Genomic DNA, 21,284 nt, shown 5'->3' on the forward strand with positions numbered 1-21,284 from the left:
TCAGGGCAGGGAAAAAGAGAGGACCAAACTCTATGGACAGTTGATTGGTGTCAAGATTGGGGAGCCTCCATCAATGTAATTCAATGAGAAATCAGATTAGAGTCTGCATATTGAATACTGCATACCAGCCATTCCCTGGTGGCTCAGACGGTAAAGCATCTGCCCGCAATGCAGGAGACTGGGGTTCGATCCCCGGGTTGGGAAGATCCGTTGGCGAAGGAAATGGCACTCCAGTACTCTTGCCTAGAAAATTCCGTGGATGGAGAAGCCTGGTGGGCTATAGCCCATGGGGTCACGAAGAGTCTGACATGACTGAGCAACTTCACCACGATGACTCAATAGTTCGTGTGTTGGTCTCATCATTATATTTCTGTTTGTGCTGAATTGTGCACACTTAGGTTAACTTGGGTTTGGGTCCTTATCTCTGAAAAAGACACTCTTACTGAATTCAATAAAATGTGTTATTTTAAAATGGACCTGTTGTTCCATAGGAAAATATTTGCTGTGTCATGTTGTAACCACAGATTTAGCTAGACTGCATAATTTAGATGGCTGCTGCTGCTGCTGCTGCTGCTAAGTCACTTCAGTCATGTCCGACTCTATGCAACCCCATCCATAGATGGCAGCCCAGCAGGCTCCGCCGTCCCTGGGATTCTCCAGGCAAGAACACTGGAGTGGGTTGCCATTTCCTTCTCCAATGCATGAAACTGAGAAGTGAAAGTGAAGTTGCTCAGTCGGGTCTGACTCTTAGCGACCCCATGGACTGCAGCCTACCAGGCTCCTCCATCCATGGGATTTTCCAGGCAAGAGTACTGGAGTGGGGTGCCATTGCCTTCTCATGTGGTCAACTGTATGATAGCTTCAGAGGTGTATGACAAGCTCAAACAACAGGTAAGAGGCAATTCATTCCTGACATGGGATGAAAAACGACCTTCCTTTCCAGAAATTAGTCTTAAACTATTTTAAAAAGATATTTCCTAAAAAAATCTCCCCTATGTTTAATACCTTTATTGAGAAGTTATTTATATACCATAAAGTTCACCCACTGAATCTTGTACAGTTGGGTATTTTTTGTATAGTCACAGAATAGTGCAACCATCACAACTCAAGTTATGTACATTTCCGTCACTACAAAAAGACACTCCCCCTCCATAGGTGAGACACCCTGAACTTCCCATTTCTCCTAACACAACTTCATGTCTACTTCTGTCTGTAGCCCATCCTGCACACTGGATGAATGGAATCATAGGATGTATATAGCCTCTTGTGTCTTGTTTCCACCAGTCAGCATAAAACCTTCACCATTCATCCATGTAAATCAGAATTGCATTCCTTTTGCTGTGGATATATCCATACAATATCCATTGTGTCATATATCCAATGTATGGATATACCACATTCCCCACTTGATGGGCATTGGGATGGGTCCCGCTTTCTGTCTATATCTTGCAGCATTTTAAAAGATGCCTTTTCACAAACCCACAGAGCCCGCTTGCGCTTTCACACTTGGGAAGTGTGAAAATCAGCCTCTTCTCCAACCTCCAGCACAGAAGCTTCCCAACTTGTTGGCAGGGCAACCGCCCAAGCTCCTGCTGCAGTTACTCTAAAGATGGACTTCCATTTCTCCCCGAGCATTCGGTGGCATAATCAAGATAACATTTGGGGGTCTTTTTTGTTTTTTTCTCGTTCATTGGCTGAATCCACTTCACCGATCATCTTCATGATATTACGGAATAAAAATAAATACTTCCTCAAATTGAACACAAAGAGCCCCAGTATGACAGAAAAAAAAAAAAAAAAACCTGTTTTCCTCCACAATTCTGTCATTGTCTATTGGGGAAAACAAGCACAGTCAAATTTTTCTCTATACTTTGCGTTGTATTATAGCAAAGTGACCTGCACTAAAATTTAAGAAATTTTGTGAGAAAGAAGCAGCTCCTACAACACAAACTTGCATGTAACAAATCAAACGAAAAACCCAAAACAAAACCCAAAGCCCCAAACTAATAAATCCTCATTGCTCTGTATTTTGTTAGTTTGCTTGCTATGTATTTTAAATTTCTTACTTGCTAGTATTTTCTTTATCCAAAGATGGAATTTTAGCATACACACACACATGCACGTACACACACACACACATGTTCAGTTCAGTGAGTCAAATAAATTCTTGGGTTCTTCCTCCCTATTCCTTCCTTCCTTGTTTCTCTCTTCTCTGTCTCTGTCTGATTCTTCCATCTCTGACTATTTCTCTCTCTCTGCCATGACCCTCTCTCCCCAGAGCTGGTTCACAGAGACTTTTTCTCCTGGGCAGTGTATGAGTTGAGCTCTCACTATGCTCTCACTGATGTCTCTGGGAAGAATGTCCAAATGTGGGGAAGCAGCCCAAGGGACCTGCCGGAAATACGGGACACATCAAAAAGCTGAATGGGCTGCGTTTATGAAGAGATATTTGAGAGCAACTATATGACATGCCTTTCAATCTCAGTATGCAGAAAGTTGGGGAAATGACCAGAACCAATTAAGCTTAGGTTCTATTTTGTGTAATGAAAAAATAAAATACAAAAAAAGTGGTGAAATACAGGAGGAATTTTTACCTTACACAGATGATAAATCTAGAGGTTAGGCATTTATTGCTAGTATGAAGTTTCCCACATCTTATGCAGGACTAAGCTGTGATTGTTCCATTCAAGCCACCCAGAATTTGTTTCTGTCCTCAGATGAACTCATGGCACAAGATGGTTGCTGGATTAGCAGCCGTTATAGCTATATTCCAAGCTTTAGGGATGAGAGAGAAGGAGGGCAGCAAGTGACATCAGTTCAGTTCAGTTCAGTTCAGTTCAGTCACTCAGTCATGTCCGACTCTTTGTGACCCCATGAATTGCAGCACGCCAGGCCTCCCTGCCCATCACCAACTCCCGGAGTTCACCCAGACTCATGTCCATCGAGTCAGTGATGCCATACAGCCATCTCATCTTCTGTCATCCCCTTCTCCTCCTGCCCCCAATCCCTCCCATCATCAGAGTCTTTTCCAATGAGTCAACTCTTTGCATGAGGTGGCCAATGTACTAGAATTTCAGCTTTAGCATCATTCCTTCCAAAGAACACCCAGGACTGATCTTCTTAAGAATGGACTGGTTGGATCTCTTTGCAGTCCAAGGGACTCTCAATAGTCTTCTCCAACACCACAGTTCAAAAGCATCAATTCTTCAGTGCTCAGCTTTCTTCACAGTCCAACTCTCACATCCATACATGACCACAGGAAAAACCATAGCCTTGACTAGATGGACCTTTGTTGGCAAAGTAATGTCTCTGCTTTTCAATATGCTATCTAGGTTGGTCATAACTTTCCTTCCAAGGAGTAAGGGTCTTTTAATTTCATGGCTGCAGTCACCATCTGTAGTTATTTTGGAGCCCAGAAAAATCAAGTCTGACACTGTTTCCACTGTTTCCCCATCTATTTCCCATGAAGTGGTGGGACCGGATGCCATGATCTTCATTTTCTGAATGTTGAGCTTTAAGCCAACTTTTTTACTCTCCACTTTCACTTTCATCAAGAGGCTCTTTAGTTCCTCTTCACTTTCTGCCATAAGGGTGGTGTCATCTGCATATCTGAGGTTATTGATATTTCTCCCGGCAATCTTGATTCCAGCTTGTGCTTCTTCCAGCCCAGCGTTTCTCATGATGTACTCTGCATACAAGTTAAATAAGCAGGGTGACAATATACAGCCTTGACGTACTCCTTTTCTTATTTGGAACCAGTCTGTTGTTCCATGTCCAGTTCTAACTGTTGCTTCCTGACCTGCATATAGGTTTCTCAGGAGGCAGGTCAGGTGGTCTGGTATTCCCATCTCTTTCAGAATTTTCCACACTTTATTGTGATCCACACAGTCAAAGGCTTTGGCATAGTCAATAAAGCAAAAATAGATGTTTTTCTACAAAGGTAATTTAGCATCTTTTAAAATCCTGAAGTGGGTTCTCAACACTTACCCCAGCACTGTGACTGTGACTTTCCTGGAGTAACCCTCTGCCTCTCATGGCAATCTCTGTATCATGATGTCCATGGATGCCTCAGTCCCCTCTGGTCTTTATTCAGTGAGCCTCTCAGGTGCTGCTAACCATCACTCAAGTCTACAAGTCTCACCCCATATTCTACACACTTATCCAGGTCACATGGAAAGCAGCCTAACATTACATGAAAGCAAGAGAATATTTGTGAAGCTGGTTTAGATCTAGATGCCTAGATAAATCATGGGCAGTTCCAAAACTTGGATTTCACCTTCTTCCCAGACATTCTCCGGGAAGAAGAGTAGCATCCTTGCTTCTGGATGCCCCAGACCCATCTAGAGCTTTACTGTCACTCTCTGAGGAGTTTGGTCAACAGTGGATGGAGAACGAGCCTCTTTCTCAGGAATTCTCAAACATAAAATCCTTTATTTCCCTTGGATTCTTCTCTTAACCACATCTGTGAAGTACATTCTCTACTGGGGCCCAGCTTAATTCTGACTACAACTTAGGTTTTCCCAAAGTTGCTAATCCTGTTTGTGACATTCTGTCCTGTGATTGGTATTGACTGCTTATGAGATTCTGGAAAGTGAGGATAGCTTTTGATGAATGCACAGTCATTTAATCATGCTGTTGTTGTTATCTAGTAACTAAGTTATGTCTAACTCCTTGTGGCCCCACAGACGGAGGCCTACCAGGCTCCTCTGTCCATAGGATTTCACCAGGCAAGATTACTGGAGTGGGTTTCCATTTCCTTCTCCAGGAGATCTTCCTGACCCTGGAATCAAACCCACGTACCCCACATAGCATGGGCAGGCAGATTCTTTGCCCCTGAGCCATCTGGAAAGCCACATTTAATCATACAATCAACTATAATATGATTTCAATATTCTTATGAAACCACCATCTAGTAAATGAAGGCTTAGTTCCTTGAGAATTAAATATGAAGACGACCCCCCCACCTCTCTTCCACTTCATCTCTTCACCCAGCAGTGTAGCCTACTAGGTACGTTCATCACTAAAACACTCATTAACTGTGAAAACTGTTTGAAAACAATTTTGCTTTTCTAGTTGTCGTTCAGCTTTCCTTGGGAGAGAACCCAAGATTACTTAGAGAAAACAACATTCTTTTGATTCTGAACTTCAATTCACATGTCCCATCTAAAGTTCAAGGACTGTATTTTAGTTAAAAAAAAAAAAACACACTAGATAAACTTTAAAGGGATACCCTGAGGAAGAGTAATTACTTTGGAATTGATTCTGCTGTTCAAGTGGCTTCTCACTTTAGAGAAACAATTAAAGCTTTCCACTTCTGGGCCTTGGTTCCCTTGAATAATTGGGCGTTCAAATTCCTTGGGATGCACGTAATAGATGAAGGTGAGATGGGCACAGAAGATCACTCTCAGCAAACGTCGTTCCCTTACTGCTCCCCTGTGCTCCTGCAGCAAGCTGTAAATGACAACATGCTGTGTGAATGCCAGAGTCTCACAGGCTTTGACGGCTGCACAGATATTTTTGCACATTTAGTCCTACACATCCTAAGGTAGTTTAGACTAGACGTTTGCAAATCCCAGATGCTTGGGACATGCTGAAGGCATGCAAAGGGAATCCCAAAGTAAGGAACATTAATTTCCCATTCTGTGGGATGCACATGAAGCAGCTGGACACAGATGTTGACCACACCCCCAGGACTAGTATTCTTGCCTTGGAAATCCCATGGACAGAGGAGCCTGGTGGGTTACACTCCGTGTAGTCACAGTGAGTTGGGCATGACTGAGCAATGAAACAACAAACAAATTTCCCATTCTGTGGAATGCCCAGGAAGCAGTTGGATGTGGATATTGTTGACCACAAGGTTCAGGGCGAATCTGAAATTACTGAATCTTACTTCTACACCCTACCATTCTGGATATATCTTACCATGGAAACTTTTTTTGTTGTTTCTTCATTAAAGGTTTAGACAACTTATACCCGCATCCAGAAAACATTCACAGGAATATAAATATAGTCTATATACTATCTAAATACCAAGTTATGTTTACACAATGACACTGATACCACAGATATACTCCTAGATAGGAAGTCTCATAGAATAATTTCTTCATCAAATAAAATTAAGATACTGGAATCACTGAATACAGCCAACTTGCTTAATATCACCTTTTGAGGTCTGAGTTAAAACTTACTGCCATATATTTATTTTGGTCAGTAATTTATATCATGAAACACTCGTGGAATTTTTATTATTATTTCAGCACAGAGTTTTACTAATGGCACCCACTGAGTTCCTGTCTGGGTCAATCATTGTATTTTAGCAATGGTATCAAAAATCAGGATTCTCTGTTCTCCCCTAAATTATATGCTACAGTGCCTAGCATGTTTCAGAGTAGAAGAGTACTAAATTAAGTTTCTAAAAATATCTAGTCAAGGCAGGCATACTGGACAATGTTAATGCATGTTATCATTAAAACATGACAATATCATTGAGGAAGCTTCATTTCTTTCTGATCCCTCATCTTTCCTTTCTCTCTTTAGGTAACACTTAGAAGAATGCATGTAGTTTAAGACAAGGGCTTCAGAGGACTTCTCTGGCGGTCTAGTGTTTAAGATTCTGTGCTTTCAATGCAGTGGTGATAAAGAATCCACTTGCCAATATAGGAGATACAAGAGAAGTATGTTTGATCCCTGGATTGGAAAGATCCCCTGGAGAAAGAAATGGCAACCCACTTCAATATTCTTGCCTGGAAAGCTCCATGGACAGGGAACCTGGTGGGCTACAGTCCATGGGGTCAGAGTTGGACTTGACTGAGCAACTGACCACACACACACAATGCTAGGATCCCTGGGTTCAATCCCACGGGCTGCATGGAGGGGCCAAATTAAGACGAAAAAAAAAAGAAAAGGAAAAAGACGAGGGTTTTAGACCTCCTCATTAGAGTGAAATAAAGAATTTGAAGAAATCAAGGATCACAATGCTTTTTCCCCCACACTCAAAATGAACACACCCAGAATCAGAACAGAAGCCAATTCAAATGGGCAGAAACGCATCTCTCATGGGAAGCTGAGCAGGCACCTCTACGCTTACATTAAGGAGATAAATCATCCTCTCCTCCCTTCCAGACATAGGAGTTCTGATAAGGTTCTGGGACTTGGCAACATGGCTCGTGAGGATCTGCCCTGGGCACTGGCCCCGTCACAGGAACTGCCCCATCACTTACTCCCTGTTGAGCGTTTGTCCTCATCTAACTCGAGTGTCAGAGTCTTCAACACGGATGACTCCTCATTCCTCTGCACATGTTTCCTCGTTTGGTTCCAGGACACAATAGTCTCCTGATTTTTCTCCCCCTTCCTCGATTTTCTTTCTCGGGAACACTTTGGTGGCTGCCCCTCTTTCCCCCCAATCTCCTATATTTGAGTGTCAAGGTCCACTCGAGGTTCTCTTCTCCATCCTCCTCCCTCTCATCCAGTCCTGTCTCATGGCCTCATACCGTGTTCAGTTCAGTTCAGTTCAGTCGCTTAGTCATGTCCGACTCTTTGTGACTCCATGAATCGCAGCAGGCCAGGCCTCCCTGTCCATCACCAACTCCCGGAGTTCACTCAGACTCACCTCCATCGAGTCAGTGATGCCATCCAGCCATCTCATCCTCTGTAGTCCCCTTCTCCTCCTGTCCCAATCCCTCCCAGAATCAGAGTCTTTTCCAATGAGTCAACTCTTCCCATGAGGTGGCCAAAATACTGGAGTTTCAGCTTTAGCATCATTCCTTGCAAAGAAATCCCAGGGCTGATCTCCTTCAGAATGGACTGGTTGGATCTCCTTGCAGTCCAAGGGACTCTCAAGAGTCTTCTCCAACACCACAGTTCAAAAGCATCAATTCTTCAGCGCTCAGCCTTCTTCACAGTCCAACTCTCACATCCATACATGATCACTGGAAAAACCATAGCCTTGACTAGATGGACCTTTGCTGGCAAAGTAATGTCTCTGCTTTTCAATATGCTATCTAGGTTGGTCATAACTTTCCTTCCAAGGAGTAAGTGTCTTTTAAATTCATGGCTGCAGTCACCATCTGCAGTGATTTTGGAGCCCAAAAAATAAAGTCTGACACTGTTCCCACTGTTTCCCCATCTATTTCCCATGAAGTGATGGGACCAGATGCCATGATCTTCGTTTTCTTAACGTTGAGTTTTAAGCCAACTTTTTCACTCTCCTCTTTCACCTTCATTAAGAGGCTTTTTAGTTCCTCTCCACTTTCTGCCATAAGGGTGGTGTCATCTGCATATCTGAGGTTATTAACATTTCTCCCAGCAGTCTTGATTCCAGCTTGTGCTTCTTCCAGCCCAGCATTTCTCATGATGTACTCTGCATATAAGTTAAATAAGCAGGGTGACAATATACAGCCTTGACGTACTCCTTTTCCTATTTGGAACCAGTCTGTTGTTCCATGTCCAGTTCTAACTGTTGCTTCCTGACCTGCATACAAATTTCTCAAGAGGCAGGTCAGGTGGTCTGGTATTCCCATCTCTTTCAGAATTGTCCACAGTTTATTGTGATCCACACAGTCAAAGGCTTTGGCATAGTCAATAAAGCAGAAATAGATGTTTTTCTGGAACTCTCTTGCTTTTTCCATGGTCAAGCAGATGTTGGCAATTTGGTCTCTGGTTCCTCTGCCTTTTCTAAAACCAGCTTGAACATTAGGAAGTTCACGGTTCACATATTGCTGAAGCCTGGCTTGGAGAATTTTGAGCATTACTTAACTAGCGTGTGAGATGAGTGCAATTTTGCGGTAGTTGGAGCATTCTTAGGCATTGCCTTTCTTTGGGATTGGAATGAAAACTGACCTTTTCCAGTCCTGTGGCCACTGCTGAGGTTTCCAAATTTGCTGGCATATTGAGTGCAGCACTTGCACAGCATCATCTTTCAGGATTTGGAATAGCTCAGCTAGAATTCCATCACCTCCTCTAGCTTTGTTCATAGTGATGCTTTCTAAGGCCCACTTGACTTCACATTCTAGGATGTCTGGCTCTAGTGAGTGATCACACTGTCGTGATTATCTGGGTTGTGAAGATCTTTTTGTACAGTTCTTCTGTGTATTCTTGCCACCTCTTCTTAATATCTTCTGCTTCTGTTAGGTCCATACCATTTCTGTCCTTTATCAAGCCCATCTTTGCATGAAATGTTCCCTTGGTATCTCTAATTTTCTTGAAGAGATCTCTAGTCTTTCCCATTCTGTTGTCTTCCTCTATTTCTTTGCATTGATCGCTGAGGAAGGCTTTCTTATCTCTTCTTGCTATTCTTTGGAACTCTGCATTCAGATGCTTATATCTTTCCTTTTCTCCTTTGCTTTTCACTTCTCTTCTTTTCACAGCTATTTGTAAGGCCTACCCAGACAGCCATTTTTCTTTTTTGCATTTCTTTTCCATGGGGATGATCTTGATCCCTGTCTCCTGTACAATGTCACGAACATCAGTCCGTAGTTCATCAGGCACTCTGTCTATCAGATCTAGTCCCTTAAATCTATTTCTCACTTCCACTGTATAATCATTAGGGATTTGATTTAGGTCATACCTGAATGGTCTAGTGGTTTTCCCTACTTTCATAAATTGAAGTCTGAATTTGGCAATAAGGAGTTCATGATCTGAGCCACAGTCAGCTCCCGGTCTTGTTTTTGTTGACTGTATAGAGCTTCTCCATCTTTGGCTGCAAAGAATATAATCAATCTGATTTCGGTGTTGACCATCTGGGGATGTCCATGTGTAGAGTCTTCTCTTGTGTTGTTGGACGAGGGTGTTTGCTATGACCAGTGCATTTTCTTGGCAAAACTCTATTAGTCTTTGCCCTGCTTCATTCCGTATTCCAAGGCCAAATTTGCCTGTTACTCCAGGTGTTTCTTGACTTCCTACTTTTGCATTCCAGTCCCCTATAATGAAAAGAACATCTTTTTTGGGTGTTAGTTCTAAAAGGTGTTGGAGGTCTTCATAGAACCGTTCAACTTCAGCTTCTTCAGGGTTACTGGTTGGGACATAGACTTGGATTACTGTGATATTGAATGGTTTGCCTTGGAAACGAACAGAGATCATTCTGTTATTTTTGAGATTGCATCCAAGTACTGCATTTCAAACTCTTTTGTTGACCATGGTGGCTACTCCATTTCTTCTGAGGGATTCCTTCCCGAAGTAGTAGATACAATGGTCATCTAAGTTAAATTCACCATTCCAGTCCATTTTAGTTCGCTGATTCCTAGAATGCCGACGTTCACTCTTGCCATCTCATACCGTGTATATACTGACAATTGCTTTACGTGTACTGTAAGCCTTGAGCTCCCCTGAAGTCCAGACTCGTTTACCCAATGGCCAGCACAATCCACAGCCTGTGTGTCTAACAGACATCCCAAATGACAGGTGTGCACATGGAGAGGCTCATCTCCTTCGTCATATCAGCTCTGGGTCTGCTTTCCTCACTCTGATGATGGCCAATACTTCCTTCCATCCTCAAGGCCAAATCCTTCATGGCATCCTTGACTCACTGATTTCTACTCTACAACCAAGGAAGAAGAAGAAAACCCATGGACCTTTGACATTCTGCTTCCTAACAGCTGGGAGGCCCTTTTGGCTCTGTGTTTGGAATGCAGCTGGAGCCCAGTAATGTGGGTTCACTCACGTGCACCACACTGATCCAAGCCAGGATAACCTCTCACCTGGATGAATACAGGAGACTTCGAGCAGCTCTCTCTATGCTGATCTTCTACTGGCTGTTCTTGAAGGAGCATCAGGACCATCTTTGCAAGTATCAGATTCTGTAAACCTGCTGCTTTTCATTCTGCTTAAAAGCCCTGCTTGTTCCACTGGGTGACTGTACTCCGATGACCTGTCTCTATCTTTGCTGCCCCTTAGCTCTTATCTCAAGGCTTCCCAGGTGGTGCTGGTGGTAAAGAGCCTGTCTATCAATGCAGGAGATGAGACCTTGGGCTGGAGGAGGAAATGGCAGCCTGCTCCAGTATTCTTCCCTGAAATTTTCCATGAACAGAGGAGCCTGGCCTCTGTTGTGGTGGTGAAGAGTTGGCCATGACTGAGTGACTAACACTTCCTCTTTCAGGAGGCAAACAGGGTTCACTGCGCCCACACCAGCCTCCTTGCTCACCTACGATACTGCAGACAAGTCCCCAAGGCAGGGCTTGAGCTTCCTCTTTTCCTGTGAATGCAATGCTGTCTTCACAGATGTCAGTCTGGTTAGTTCCCACTTGTGCTTCTAGAGTCTTTGTAAAGGGCACATCCTTGTAAGTTCTAGTCTTACTACTTTATGAAAACTGTAAGTGTTAGTCGGAGAAGGCAATAGCACTGCACTCCAGTACTCTTGCCTGGGAAAATCCCATGGACGGAGGAGCCTGGTGGGCTGTAGTTCATGGAGTCACTGGGAGTCGGACACGACTGAGCGACTTCACTTTCACTTTTCATTTTCCTGCATTGGAGAAGGAAATGGCAACCCACTCCAGTGTTCTTGCCTGGAGAATCCTAGGGACGGGGGAGCCTGGTGGGCTGCCATCTATGGGATCACACAGAGTCGGACACGACTGAAGTGACTTAGCAGCAGCAGCAGTAAGTGTTAGTCACTCAGTCATGTCTGACTCTTTGCAACCCCATGGACTGTAGCCCGCCAGGCTCCTCGGTCCATGAGATTCTCCAGGCAAGAGTACTGGAGTGGGTTGTTATTTCCTTCTCCAGGGGATCTTCCAAACCCAAGAGTCGAATGGAGGGTCCCTTGCATTGCAGGCAGATTCTTTACCACCTGAACCACCAGAGAAGCCCTAAAACTGTAAATGTTTCTCCAACTCTTTTTTCTCCTCTGCAGTTTGTTTCTCAAAACCCTTCTCAATGTTTAACTAACCCTGTGATTTCTATTATACTTACTGATTACACTTACTGATCTTATGTGTAAGAACATAAGGGTCTCAAGGACAATCATTTTTGTTTTGTTGAAGGATGGGTCCAACAAGTAGAAGACTATACAGAACACAGATGGATGAGAAATACTAAATGGTCAAGGATGCTGTGAATTAAATTGCCCAAAGTCAGAAATGTAAAAGCTTAATGAGCAAAATTAAAGGAGTATTAACGTAAAGCCTTATATCTTAGTGTCCCCTATGCTGGGTCTCTTGTTCCTTCTCTCCTTTTCTAGTATGTGCTCAGTTTAAAGAGCTGCACTCAAATAGCTCTAAAGCCACAGCATTGACAGAATAAATAGATGAACTCAAAACTACTTGGAAGTATCCATAATTTGGGGTTTCCTTTCTTTATTTCTCTTTGCCTGCTGTTTTTAGAGAAACAATCTTTAGTTATTCATAACTGAAAAAATTCTTTGGGCTTCCCAGGTAGCACTGTCTCTGAGATGCCAGAGACAAGAAATGTGAGTTTGATTCCTGGGCCAGGAAGATCCCCTGGAGGAGGAAATGGCACCCCATTCTAGTATTATTGCCTGGAATTCCATGGATAAAGGGAAACACGTTAGGCCTGAATAAAAACAGACAGACAAATTCATGATGCAGTCTTTGAATTGGCTACATTTAAGAGGACAATTTTCAGCGAGCTCTGATCATAAGCAGCTGTCTTATTGGTTCCTAAGGAAGACCAAATTAAAATCAGGAAAGAAAATGTGGCAGCTAGCCTTAGGGACTTCCTAACAGGATGATGAAAGAAGAAAAATTAGACTTAAAACAAAAATCCAACATAAATTCCCCTTCTTAAAAATTGCTCTCCTACAAATAATCAGGAAATAGATCAGCTGGACCTCAATGTTCAAGGAGTAACTGAAACAACTGTCTTGAAAACTATACAAAACCAGAAGCAAAATTCTTAGATATGTATGAAGCTGTTATCTTTAACAGTTCCGAAACCAATTTTCAAAATCCTTATAGATATTATAAAACATAAAGATCCTGGAACAAAATTGTCCTGTACTTAAGAAAAAAAGAAAATTTTAAACAGCAATTACCCTGAAACCCTTAGGGAAAAAAAATCTTAAATTCCTTCTCTGTCTCTTGAAGTTATAAATCTTATCATCTCTTTGAAGTATAAGCATAGCCCACAAATGCCTGAGAGTGAAGGAAGAAAAAAGGAAAGAGGCCTTTTAAAAAATTCAAACTGCAAAGGGGATCTCTTACCCAAACTCTACCCCACAGTCACCGTAAGACTGCTGATCAAGAGCAAAAGCAAGACTTAAAATTCTTCTCCATGAAGAGCAATGCTTTAGGCATCTGAGCAAGTTCAGCTAATTAATTCCAACTGTAATTTATAAAATAGTAAATTTTGATTTGGGGGTAGTTTGTCAAAAATCTCAAAAATGAATGTATCTGACTGATGACTCAAGTTTTGAATGAAAGCTGAAAGATTTCTCTGTGTGAATGCATGCCTGCTTATGTATATACATTATAAATGTGGTATTTTTATACCTTCAGATGATATTGCCAAAATTACAAAATTTGTCAGCAGATATATACATACATATGTAAGATGGCTAATTGCTTTAATGTTTTCTAAAGTCTTCAGGAGTAATCTTTGTGTGATTGTTAAGAACACATGCATTAAGCGGATGTAAACAAGTAAGAGTTTTTGGGTGAACGTTTAAACAAAAACTGTCTTATGATGTATCTACTTAAACAGTTTTCCCAAATCTCTTTGGTAACCTACACCATTAGAATTTTGCTAAGTTAAATTAAATGATGAAAATTCATTGACAATCGATGACCTTTTCCAAATAAGATAAAATGATAGAACACTAATTACTGAACATAGGTCTCTCTACTGTTGGCTTCCTATTGTAGAGAAACTGGAGACAAATTTTGAACTGTGGTGTTGGAGAAGTCTCTTGAGAGTCCCTTGGACTTCAAGGAGTCCTAAAGGAACTCAGTCTTTAATATTCATTGGAAGGACTGATGCTGAAGCTCAAACTCCAATACTTTGGCCACCCGATGCGAAGAACTGACTTATTAGAAAAAGACCCTGATGCTGGGAAAGACTGAAGGCAGGAGGAGAAGGGGATGACAGAGGATGAGGTGGCTGGATGGCATCACCGACTTGATGGACATGAGTTTGAGTGAACTCCAGGAGTTGGTGATGGACAGGGAGGCCTGGTGTGCTGCCGTCCATGGGGTCGCAAACAGTCAGACATGACTGAGCGATGGAACTGAACTGAAGACAAATTTGAGTCTGTGAGTCAATGTCAGGTCCCACCTTGAAGGACTGAACTGTTTAAAAGACCTTTGTTTGTAGCAACTATAAAGAGGGAACTGAGCAAAATTAAATGATGACTGAAGTGGTGGGCATGGGGGCTGTATCATACTGGCCAGAGAAAGACAGGTGAGCATAAGAGGTATAATATACCCACTGTCTGAATGACTGTCTGCAAAGGGTTTTACCTTGGTTTCTATATGAATAAGCAGTTTAAAGTTTATTTTGATATTTTGTACTTTTGAGATAACTCTCATTAACAGCACTGATTATTCAATAATTTATCTTTTGGGTAACATGACTGTCAGTGTTTCTCACATTTGGGGGCCTGGAAAAAGTGCAGTTTCTTGCTTAATAGAAATTTGCTCACCTTTATCTTAGACCAATTTGATGATAGCCTTTCCCAATAGCCCTGTTAGTAGATTCTTTGTTAACCTGAGTCAGCCCTTGTTTACACAGCTGTCCTTGTCAAACACGTGTTCCATTTTAGACTTCCCTCTCAAGGAATTGAAAGGCAGTAGAAATGACCATCATTTTAATACTTCTAGTCTGAAACTGTCTGACAGTTGATCAGTTAATCAAAAATATATTTGAAATTAGGGAATAAAAAAAGTGATACAATGTTACACACCATATTTGAAAGTAAAACACATATGCATTTTCACTTGCCAGCCTATTAGCTCAGGGCCGGAAGCTTTCTTTGAGTTTGAGTGCAAGTACTGAAGTCTGGTCTAGTCTATCTTGAGTATATTACAGCCTATAGCATCTTTATGACTTTTAGTTGCATTATGTTTTACACGGAAATTATGAATCAATCTGATTGATTTCAGATTCATATTTTAAATGAATTTGTGCATGTTTTCTTTAGTCTTTTAAATTTTCACTCATACATAAATGGAGTTTTTCTTTCATTTGTTACTATAAGTTTTTTGAAACCATTTGACATAAGTTTTACAGAAAAAGATCTCTAGATTTTTCCTTCACCATTTGTCTCTTGAGGTGACATCTGATTTCACCATATTAAAATAATAAGCTCAGTCACTACAAATGGCATTTTGAAGAAACAAAACCATCTCTTGGTGAGCATACATATTACCTATAGGAAGCAGAAATTCTAAAACTCAGAGAGTAAAGAGCGCTCAGCTAGCCAGAAGTGACCGTCTCCATGGAATAATATCAGTGGGTCAAAGAAATAGAAAAATAAAAAATAAAGGACACAATCTGGGTTCAATGATCATCCATTAAGAGAACGTCGTCATTAACTCCAATTAACTTCTGAAATAATTATTGTCTTAAACTCTTCCGAGAGGCATAAGTTCACATTCCCAGGACCATGGCTGATGTATAAATGCACAAAGGAACAGAGGTCCCGGAAATCGGTTGGCAGGCTTCCCCCCACACCTGCACAGACACACATTCTCGAATGTCCCTCACCGGCCCATCACAAAGGCAGGGCTCCTTAAACAAACGGGTAAAACAAAGGACTCGCGATATCTTCTCAGGGCTCTCCTCCCAATTGTCTTCACAGAAAACGGCCAGTTGATTACAGGCAGAACTCATTTCTAATAACTCAGAGTTAATGCATCAACAAACTAAAAGTTGACCATGAATTTTTAATCTGATGTGGAAACAGGATGTCAAGATGTATTTTGAAATTAATATTGCATTTTATTTTATTTGTGATCAATACCTGGAGGGGGCTGTGAATGGAGTGTAGATTGTGAAACCACTTGTTCGTATATGCTGCTGCTGCTGCTGCTAAGTTGCTTCAGTCGTTTCCGACTCTGTGTGACCCCATAGACGGCAGCCCACCAGGCTCCCCCGTCCCTTGGATTCTCCAGGCAAGAACACTGGAGTGGGTTGCCATTTACTTCTCCAATGCATGAAAGTGAAAAGTGAAGATGCTCAGTCGTGTCCGACTCTTCGCGACCGCATGGACTGCAGCCTACCAGGCTCCTCCGTCCATGGGATTTTCCAGGCAAGAGTACTGGAGTGGGGTGCCATCGTATATGCTAGAGCCTAAGGAAAATGTCCCCCTTTGCGTTTCAGCTTCTTGGAGGGAGAGAAAGAGAAGGGACAGGAAGAAGCATAAAATAATCATATTTTAAGCCTTAAATCACATTTAAAAACCAATGCACAATTTTAGAATTTCAGTTTATTGGGTGAGATCCAGTTATCAAAGAGTTCAGAACCTCTGTTTTTTTTTTAATTATTTATTTTAATTGGAGGATAATTGCATTAGAATGTTGTAGTGGTTTTCGCCATACATTGACATGAATCAGCCCTGGATATACATGTGTCACCCATCCTGAACCTCTGTTTTATAGAAAGTTTTCTTCATGAGAAATACCGATCCTCGTGAGAGTCACTAGCTCCCTCCGGTGGCCACTGTCTGGCATTACCACGTCTCAAAATCCCTGGGTTTTCTGTTCTTAGTCTTTTGAAACAAATGAGCGAGCAGACGTTTTTGTTACCAAAGCTGCAACTTATCTGAGACTTTCATAAATAGTTTAGACTTACACCAATTTCATAAAGATAATAAATTCCCCTTAAAAGTCTGAATCTCCAATACACTCGATAAATCTGTGCTCTTAGTTGAAGATGGCCACATCGTTTTTTCCTTTTTTTTTTTTTTTGGCCTCGAGCAAACCTTGAACCAAAAGCATGTATGTCCGTAGCCATCTCGAGATTCGGAACTGAAGAGGCTGACAGGGTGCGACAGGGAGTGCTGCTCTGCTGCTTCCTATCCAGCGGAGCAGAAGAGCACAGCACCCCGAGCGCTAGGAGAGCAAGGGCGCGCAGACCACCCTTCACCCGGTGCATTAGAGGGCGGGGGGCGGGTCCAAACCAGACCCGGGGCCCGCGCGGCCTCCTTCTCATGCATCCGCCGGGGATGCGCGGGGGCCCGCCGCAGGGGCATGGCGAGCCGCTGCCCCCGAGGCACAGAAGGACAGACATCACACACGCTCAGCGGGGCTCACGGGAGACGCCTGGCGTCCGGTGCACCAGCTGGGCCGGGGGCACGCGTTCACGGAGCCGCCCGGAGGCTGTGCGCCCGCAAACCTGTGGAACCCGCAATCTCAGCAATCAGGGTCAAGTCTCTACCTGTAGGAAGAGGTCTGAATCACAGCAATGCCACTTTCAACTCCATTCTTAGAGACAGAAAATCAAAGTTCGGAGAGACCTTCTCTGGCTTCCTCCAAAGTGAGCCATCCTATGTATTTTCAAATTTTTGTTCTCCAGCCATGCTTAGGTGAAGATAGACCCACGGTATCATCTCCCTGACTACCTAGAGAGCAAATGTTTCTGTAATAAGCACTTCATCCTTAGTTAACTCTTCCGATTCCTGATGGGATTCTTTCTCTGTCTCCCTCCCTCTCTCCTCTCTTTCTCCCTCCTCCCCCTCTTTCTTCTTCCTCTCTCTCTCGCTTTCTCTCCATGGTCCAGTTCCCTTTGACCTCCCTGGTGCCTACATTCTTGGTTTCACCTGCCCCACCATGAGCGATTTTCACCCACCAACTAATGAGGAAATGACCATATTAACCAAGTCCCCTTTCCTTCCTTTTCTTTGACAATCCATTTCTTTAATCCTTTCTCTATAGTCTATGCTTTTATTAAGAGGATGAGCAAAAAATTGGGAGCAGTTTACATGACAAGATATCCCAAAGGGAAGATGACATTAATATGCTTTGATGACTTGGTCAAACCAAGCAACGATTTCTGGTAAGTCGTTGATAAATGTGAAACTACTTCTTACTAGGCTACATCACAGAAATCTTATGTAACTCATTTGCAGAAGTGCAACAGCAACATGTACATAGGGCACACACGCAATTTTATCACCCCCAAAGTTTGCACAGAAAACCCACTTCTTGATTTAGGAATTTATAGAATCAGGAAGCTGGAGGGGACAGTGGACCTTCAACCATCAGCTGGCCATGTGCCCTTCAATCAGACAGAGCGATGTCAAACCTTTGCTCTCATCACTTTCTTCTTTGACATCCATTGAAGAGGACAGTTTGTTCCAGTTTCTGCAAAGATATTGAAAAACTTCTCCTAGACTCCAGTAAGACTGAAAATTCCACCTTGAAAGTTCTCAGTCTTTGAAACAGCTACTTCTTTATCAAGCAGCAGAAAGGAAGGTGTTGGCAGGGGGAGAGGTATCTCTTCATGGTAAAATGTCCCTGCAGATTAATGAGTGGCTTCAAAACTCTCTGAAGCTATGTCTAAAATTAATTGCAAAATGTATTAAAGGAAAGGGCTTGCCTGGTAGCTCAGATGGTAAAGCGTCTGCCTGCAATGCGGGGGACCTGGGTTCGATCCCCCAATCCCCGGGTGGGGAAGATCCCTGGAGAAGGAAATGTCAACCCATTCCAGTACTCTTACCTGGAAAATTCCATGGATGGAGGAGCCTGGTAGGGAGACCGCAAAGAGTTGGACATGACTGAGCAACTTCAGTGGCAGTAAAGGAAATATTTTTGACTCATTAGTCATGTCTATCCAATGTGAAATTGTATAAGGCTAACTTGCCAAAAGGAGCTTGAGTTTACATGAAAAATATTATAGTTACTCTGCACCCCAAAATACGTACCTGCCCCCTGAATGCTGTCCTAGGTAACTGGTGACTGTCATTCTGGTTCCACTGGAAAGGCAGTCAGAATAACTTTAGATAAGGATAACTGAAGAATTGATGCTTTTGAACTGTGGTGCTGGAGAAGACTCTTTAGAGTCCCTTGGACAGCAAGGAGATCAAACCAGTCCATCCTAAAGGAGATCAGTCCTGAATATTCACTGGAAGGACTGATGCTGAAGTGGATGCTTCAAATATCCTACCAGAACAAAGACAAAAAATAAATCTCTTTCTGGGTACAATTGCCATAGTAACTATTTTTACATTGAATTTGTATATATTGGCTTGTTTGTGTTTTATCATGTTTGCTGTTGTTCATACTATAAAACCTTTTTTGGACAATTTGCCTGTTTTTGGTCCTACCTCACCTATTTTGATTTTTTTTTAAATGAAAAACAGGTATCATGTCTTCAAAATCTTTGCTACTTTCTCTATGCGTTCTCTGTTTTTTTGTTTATCTGCCCTGACTTATTTCTCCTGATAGGCAACTCATTTTTAGAACTTCTCTATCCCTACACCACTACAAATTGTCACTTTTTACATCAGTTTGAATATGTTACACAAGTGTTTAAAATTAATTTTAAAGCTTTCACCTCTTATTTCACTGAACTGCAGCACTTGAATGGATCAATCAGATCCAATCTGATACTGATTTTACAAATGAGGACTAGCGTGTGGTACCATTAAACCCACAATCAAATCACCGAAACTTATGAGAGTTATGGGCCTCCCTGGTAGCTCAGACAGAAAAGAATCTGCACGCAATGTGGAAGACCCGGATTCGATCCCTGGGTCAGAAAGATGCCCTGGAGAGGAGGATGGCAACCTACTCCAGTATTCTTGCCTGGAGAATCCCATGGACAGAGGGGCTTGGCGGGCGATGGTCCATGGGCATCACAAAGAGTCGGTCACAAAGAGTCGGACACGACTGAGCGACTAACATTCACTTTATGACAGCTGTTTTTGTTGCTGTTTTTTTATTCACTGTTTTTTTATTTTTGTAATCATGGAGCTTCTCATATATTTTAAGAGATGTCTGTAATTTTTATCATAATATACATTGCTTCAAAGGCTATGTCTTATTCATTATTAGACACAAAAGCAAATTTTCATTGGAAATGAATCGCTAAGTTAGATGAGGCTTTTTTACTTACAAATATTTTTTTACTTTCAAATATTTTATATATGTTAATACTATTTCATTTCTTTCTAGAATGAAGTAGGGCGGAGCACACTTTTATTTCTATTTTAGCGCTTTTGCAGATTGGTTTAAAAACTTCTTTCAGAAAGGCAGGAATGGAACAAGTTTTAACAATGCCATTTATTTCTTTGAACCCCTTTCAAGATATATTCCAAATATCACAGCATGATCTATGATATAAAACCATTTTTAATACTCTACCCTATGACAGCTTGATTAAGTTCTGTCAGGAAAAAGTTTGGAAGACTTTAAAATGAAAAAAATAAGATTACTTTGTGTTCTTTCAATGAAATGGTGGGAAGTCTAGTGACCCTCAGGCCTTATCTGATCTTTCTTCTTTTTCAGCTGACCTATTTTATAATTCTTTAAGTTGTAGATAATTGATAATAATGCTAATAATTATTTTTTCATTGATATTAAAAATGCATTTTGTTAGGCAGAGATTCAATGGACACCCACACCTTGGGAAAGGGAGTCCCCGACAGTTCATGCCCTGTGGACAGTGAGTCCTTTTGTATCAATTAGCAAGTTCGTTTCAGCATTCCTGGTTGCTTGATATGTGCGTCTACTTCTGGATTATTTTTTGCTGTAATTTTCCCATCGTATTGGCCTTGTCACTAATTAATGAGTTAAATAATACTCAGGTTATGCTTATATTAGATTTCTGTGAGGGTCACAATTGTACTTTCTCAAAAGTTAGCTTCTAATAATTCTGGAGTTGCCCGTGGAGCGCCCATCAGATCAGGTAAGTTGTATCACCAGAGGCAGGGAGCCAACAGTATACCACCTCGCGGGGAAATGAACCCAAAGTGATTCCTAAGTAGCAGCAGACGTGAACCTCTGTCTCTGTAGTCTTTTTTTTTTTTTTAATGCAACTTGTTTTTGTTTAATTTGATGTTTTCTGGCTTGCACGTAACCAATAAATGGCTTTCTCTTGGTAGGCACTGTGACCAGGGATTGGTTTATGCTGGACCACTTGAAGATATCTGTAGATGGATGATAGAAATCTATTTTATCTATTTATAAATCTAAATAAGATGACAGAGAATCTAGTTTCCCAGTATTTTTGTCTATTTTTTTCAATGTTTTTAAAGCATATAACCAAGACCCAGTTTAGTGGCAAAATAATTTGTTCCATAGTCATTAAAGCTACTAATTTTCTCAGTCTCTATTCCAATATTGTGACATGTTGATATTTAAGGCACAGATGTATTACATCCAATGCAAACAAAC

Source organism: Bubalus bubalis, chromosome 22 (genome assembly GCF_019923935.1).
Source record: "Bubalus bubalis isolate 160015118507 breed Murrah chromosome 22, NDDB_SH_1, whole genome shotgun sequence".
Taxonomy (NCBI): Eukaryota; Metazoa; Chordata; class Mammalia; order Artiodactyla; family Bovidae; genus Bubalus; species Bubalus bubalis.